At 37.8% G+C, this 5,640-nt stretch overlaps 1 non-coding gene across 1 annotated transcript; it reads right to left on the minus strand.

Moving 5' to 3' along the window:
- Positions 1-3,209: 3,209 nt before the first annotated feature.
- LOC127124706 (small nucleolar RNA R71) lies at positions 3,210-3,316 on the minus strand. Its single transcript, XR_007804167.1, has one exon. It is a non-coding gene; the product is annotated as a small nucleolar RNA R71 (small nucleolar RNA).
- Positions 3,317-5,640: the final 2,324 nt, after the last annotated feature.

Raw genomic sequence — 5,640 nt, forward strand, 5'->3', positions numbered from 1 at the left:
GTTTAAAAAGAGGCACAAAGGGCCTAAAAGGGTTTGCATGAGTGTTAGTTCTTTTTGCCTTTTGAAATTTTAAGTCAATATGGTTAAGTTTGTTTACAAGTTTGATTCAAGAAAAGAGTGTAAAAATGCAATGGCATAAGGCCAAGGTTTCTAATTTGCAATAGAGTCTAAGTTTAGAAATCACAAGCAAAGAAGATTTTGAAAAGGGGGGGATATTTTAAATTTAAGAAATGGGAGGAGATGAAGAGACTAATCCTAAGCAAAAATTTAAAAGTTAATAGTTGAAAAGATCTGACCAATGGGATGCAATCCAATAGACAAGAATGTCATATAGAACCCCATTTTTTCTTTGGACTTTTAATCAATCAATATCAATAAGCAAGCAATATGAAGAATAAGGCATCAAATAAAGATAGCCACATCCAAGCTAGCAACTTCATAGTCTTCTTTATAATCTTCCCATATACTAGATGACATACTCCTTGAATGACTCAGAATAAGGCATTAAACACAGGTCCAAAATAACATTTGCATCAATACCATGTAGCAGATGAACTCAAGTGGATCCCAATACTTGCATCAGATAAAAATTTAAATTGCAAGAACTTGGTTTCATAAATGTTGGCATTGGCCAAGTCCTTTTGCATAGGGAATGCTGCATAATTCTAAGCCTAGAGCTCAGATCAAATCCAACAGTCCACACAAACATTTTTTAGGGTTTTTATTATTTATTAGGTATTTTTAAGGTCCTAAGACCATAAACACAAACAAGATACACAAACAAATATATACAATCATAATATATGGCTCAAGTGAGCAAAGTGAAAATAGCATAAACATAAACAAGTTAAATGGTATGTAAAATGGCAAATGAAATGGTAAATGACTTGAATTTAAATTGCATAAAGTAAATGACTTGTAATTAAAAGGTTAGTCAAATGTTAGTTGATTAAATGTTAGTGGATTTGTGCTTTTCAATTGTTTAAGTCATTCTTTGGAGAAATTTGATCACACCGAATTACACTGTGGTTTTTTACTCGGATTTCACATATTTATTAGGACTTTATTATCATTTTGTTTGTATTATGCTCTATTTTCTCTTGTTTTCAGATATTTAGCACTTTCGGACTCTTTTGGAAAAACGAAGCAAAAAGACCTAAAATTAGGGTTTTTCGGCGAAATTACACACATGGCGTTGCACACGGCAGCCGTTATAGGGGAAGCCATGAGTCATCAGCCCTCAACTAGGAGGTAACCGCCATGTTCTCATGATCCACCCCATTTACACACATGGTGGGCGCCATGAAGGGATGGCGGGCGCCACCTTTGTAAATCACGTTCCCACTAAGTCCCACTAAGGAGAAGTTGGAGGGCACCATGGTCTTTACAAACTGCTGAAAATATCTATAAATAGCTCATTCCATTTCGTTTTCTAATCATCTGACTTAGTTTTACAACACTAAGCATATATTCATCATTTGTACCAGAATCGAAGCCTCCGTTTGAGACTGAGTTGGGTCACTTCGAGTTGTTGTCGTCTTTAGCTTCAGGAGTCAGAGCTTTATTTTTGTACCAGAATCGAAGCCTCCATTTGGAGCAGGTTCTTATTTATCGCTTTATTTTATTTATTTCCCGCATCGCTTTTATTTTATTAATTTTTCGCACTCGCTTTATTTTATTTATTTTCCGCACTCGCTTTATTTTATTAATTTTCCGCACTCGCTTTACTTTATTTATTTTCCGCACTCGCTTTACTTTATTTATTTTCCGCACTCACTTTACTTTATTTATTTTCCGCATTCGCTTTACTTTATTTATTTTCTGCACTCGCTTTACTTTATTTACTTTACGCACTTTACTCGGTCTCTACGCCTCACATTCTAAAACAAACTTTTTATCATGATTAACACCGTTGTGTTTGTTTGTGTTACCATGTCTGGCTAAATCTTTTAAAGGTTAGAATGTAAGGATCGCGGTTAAAGTAATGTTTCACATATTGAAATCTGTAGAAATACTTAAAAGGCTATTTTGATTTTTAACTTGAGTTTTCTAAAACAGACTTGGTTAGTTTTAACTATTCGAGGAGTGCGAAAGCACCCTGGCTTAGTAACTAGGAATCTTTATCACTTTAAGGAAAAACTATTTTTGAAACTGTTTTCGGACATGTTGATAGGTTTAAAATCAGGAAACTCCTTGGGTAAACTTTCCAAATCAAAATCACTTTTCAATTAAGTTTACGAGTCTCATTTCTTAAAAATAGGTTTACTACTTTAGCGTTCTGCGCACCTTTTATAAGTGAAAATAAAAGGCCTTAATTTAAGGGTAAACTTGGTTCTGAATACGCGAAAGCGACAATTCCTGTTAAATGGATTCTTTTCAAGAGTAGAAAATATTCCCTCATAAGTAGTTCTATTTAGACAATCGAAACATCACTTAACTGACGTGAATTACATTCAACCTGTCTTTACCTGCATTTATTATTTACCATTATTTTGCAAACCCAATATCTCTTTTATACCGCCTTAGATAAACACTGTAACGATAGTAATCGATAGATTGACGATTGGTCTCTGTGGGATCGATATTCTTTTATATTACTTTGACGTTATTCGTGCACTTGCGAATCGACAACGATCAAGTTTTTGGTGCCGTTGCCGGGGACCAACTTCGTCAAATTTCGTACCATGTTGTTACACCCTATAGACTAAGGCATTATTATCCGGTAAATGCGAAGAACCCGTAGTACCGGAAATTTAGTAGATCCTTTAGCAGAATTTGAATGTTATACTCGTACACGCCTCTTACTCATCCGAATTAAGAAAGCTATGACCGAGAATCGCGATAGGCGGCCTCTTAAGGAATTCTCCCAACCCTCTGATGAGGAACCTAGTTCGAGTATAGTAAACCCACTTATTCCTGCTAACAATTTCGAACTAAAACCATCTTTGTTGCAATTAGTGCAACAAAACTAATACGCGGGTCTCGCTACTGAGAACCCGAATCAACATTTAAAAGTTTTTATCCAACTAGCTGACACCTTTAAATCTAACGGTGTTTCACCCGATGCGATCCGTTTAAGATTATTTCCTTTCTCCCTCAGGGATAGAGCACATTCATGGCTAGATTCACTTCCAGCCAATTCAATAACTACCTGGGAAAACCTTAGGAGAGTATTCCTTGTTAGATATTTCCTCCCTAGTAAGACTGTTGTTCTTCAAAACCAAATAACTAGATTTGCTCAAAACCAAGGAGAATCGCTTTTCCAAGCTTGGGAGAGATATAAAGAGCTATTAAGAGTCTTCCCACACCATGGCCTAGAACAATGGTTGATCGTTCATACCTTCTACATTGGACTCCAATATGACACTAAGATGAGCATCGATACTGCCGCAGGTGGCGCGCTGATGAACAAACCTTATCCAGAAGCTTGTGACCTAATTGAGAATATGGCCCAAAACCATTATCAATGGGGAACTGAACGAGCATCAATAGAGAAAAAGGAGACCTAAGGTGGAATACATGAGGTAAGCTCTCTAGACATGATGAAGGCGAAAATGGACGCTTTATCCCTTAGGATCAAACATATGTCTACAAACACTAACACCGTAGCAGTAGTCCACACAGAGTGCGAACTTTGTGGATCTAAAGGGCACGAATCGGCGGAGTGTAACCTTTTGAACGAACTAAATACCGACTAAGTGAATTACGCCCAATGTAACCCGTTTTCAAACACTTACAACCCTGGATGGAAGAATCATCCAAATTTCTCCTCTAAAAACCAGAACCCTATCCAAAATCATGCACCTCAGAGACCGCAAGGTTATCAAGCCCAAAAACCAAACCAACTTATGCAAGTTGTGCCCCAGAAGTCTAACCTTGAGAAGATCATGGAAAGCTTTATATCGGGCCAGACTCAGCAAAATAAAGAATTCCTAAACCAAAACATTCACGTAAACAAACTTATAACACAATTAGGAACCAAGGTTGATCAGATAATCACTCATAACAAGATGCTTGAAACCCAGATCTCACAGGTAGCACAAAACCAAGCCCTACAAACTACACCTGGAGGCCAATTTCCTGGACAACCTCAACCAAACCCTCGAGGGCAAGCTAACGGTATCTCGTTACGAAGTGGGACCGCTTACGAAGGGCCTTAGAACCCAGCAATGAGCGATTCCAAAACTTCTAAAGAAAATATGCCTACCAACCAAGAAGAGGAACCGGAGGAATCCGAGAAACAAACCAACCAATAAGGCGAAGCCAAGGATAAAACTTACAAACCACCACCCCCGTACAAACCACCAATCCCATATCTGCAAAGACTTAAACAAACCAAAGTCAATAACCAATACCAAAAATTTATAAAAGTGATAGAAAAGCTTCATGTAGAGATTCCTTTCACCGAAGTTATCACCCAAATTCCATCTTACGCCAAATTTCTCAAAGACATCTTAACTAACAAGCGTAGGCTCGACGATCCAAAACCCTTGGAATGCAACTTTATTTTTTAGGATAAACTTGCTAAGAAGGAGAAAGACCCTGGTAGTTTTTCTATACCTTGCATTTTAGGAAGTCATGTGATCGACAAAGCTTTCCTAGACTTAGGTGCTAGTGTAAGTTTAATGCCCTTAGTTGTATGTAAAAGGTTAAACCTAGGAGAATTGTAACCAACTAAGATGTCCCTTCAATTAGCCGATAGGTCTGTTAAGTATCCTGTGGGCATTTTAGAAGACATCCCAGTTAGGATCGGTCAAATTTATATCCCAACAGACTTTGTGGTCATGAATATAAAAGAAGATGAAGATATCCCTATCCTTTTAGGTAGACCATTCTTATCAACAACCGGAGTTATAATAGATGTCAAAAGAGGGAAATTAATCTTCAAAGTAGGGGACGAAAAGATCGAGTTCATTCTTTCGAAATTCCTGATGGCACCAATTCTAAGAGATGCATGTTATGCGGTCGATATCATAGATGAGTGCATAAGAGAATTTGATCAGGGAGAACCTAAGATCGAACCATTTTCAAACCCAAATGAAAAGGATGACGAACCAGAGGAAACAGAACCTCACGAATGTTTGGATCTTACTCCAGACCCTTCACCTAATTCTCAAAAACCAACACAAGAACTTAAGGAACTACCCAAGAACCTAAGATATGAGTTTTTGGATGAAGAAATGAACCGCCCAGTAATAGTTAGTGCCACCTTAAACAAAGAAGAGACGAATCGACTCTTGAACGTTTTAAGAAGATACCCCTCTGCCCTAGGGTACAACATCTCTGATTTAAAAGGTATTAGCCCATCCGTGTGTATGCACAGGATCTCACTAGAGGAGGATTCAAAACCTTTCAGAGAACATCAGAGAAGAATCAACCATGTGATGAGTGAGGTAGTAAAGAAGGAAGTCCTTAAACTACTAGAAGCTGGTATAATCTATCAGATCTCTGATAGTAAGTGGGTAAGTCCTGTACATGTGGTACCCAAGAAGGGAGGCATCACAGTCGTGCAGAATGAAAAAGGGAAAGCATGTTGCTAAACGCATAGAAGGCGGATGGCGTATGTGCATATATTATAGGAAGCTCAATAAGGCAACTAGGAAAGACCATTTCCCCCTTCCATTCATAGATCAAATGCTG

This window comes from Lathyrus oleraceus, chromosome 2 (genome assembly GCF_024323335.1).
Source record: "Lathyrus oleraceus cultivar Zhongwan6 chromosome 2, CAAS_Psat_ZW6_1.0, whole genome shotgun sequence".
In the NCBI taxonomy this organism is placed as follows: Eukaryota; Viridiplantae; Streptophyta; class Magnoliopsida; order Fabales; family Fabaceae; genus Lathyrus; species Lathyrus oleraceus.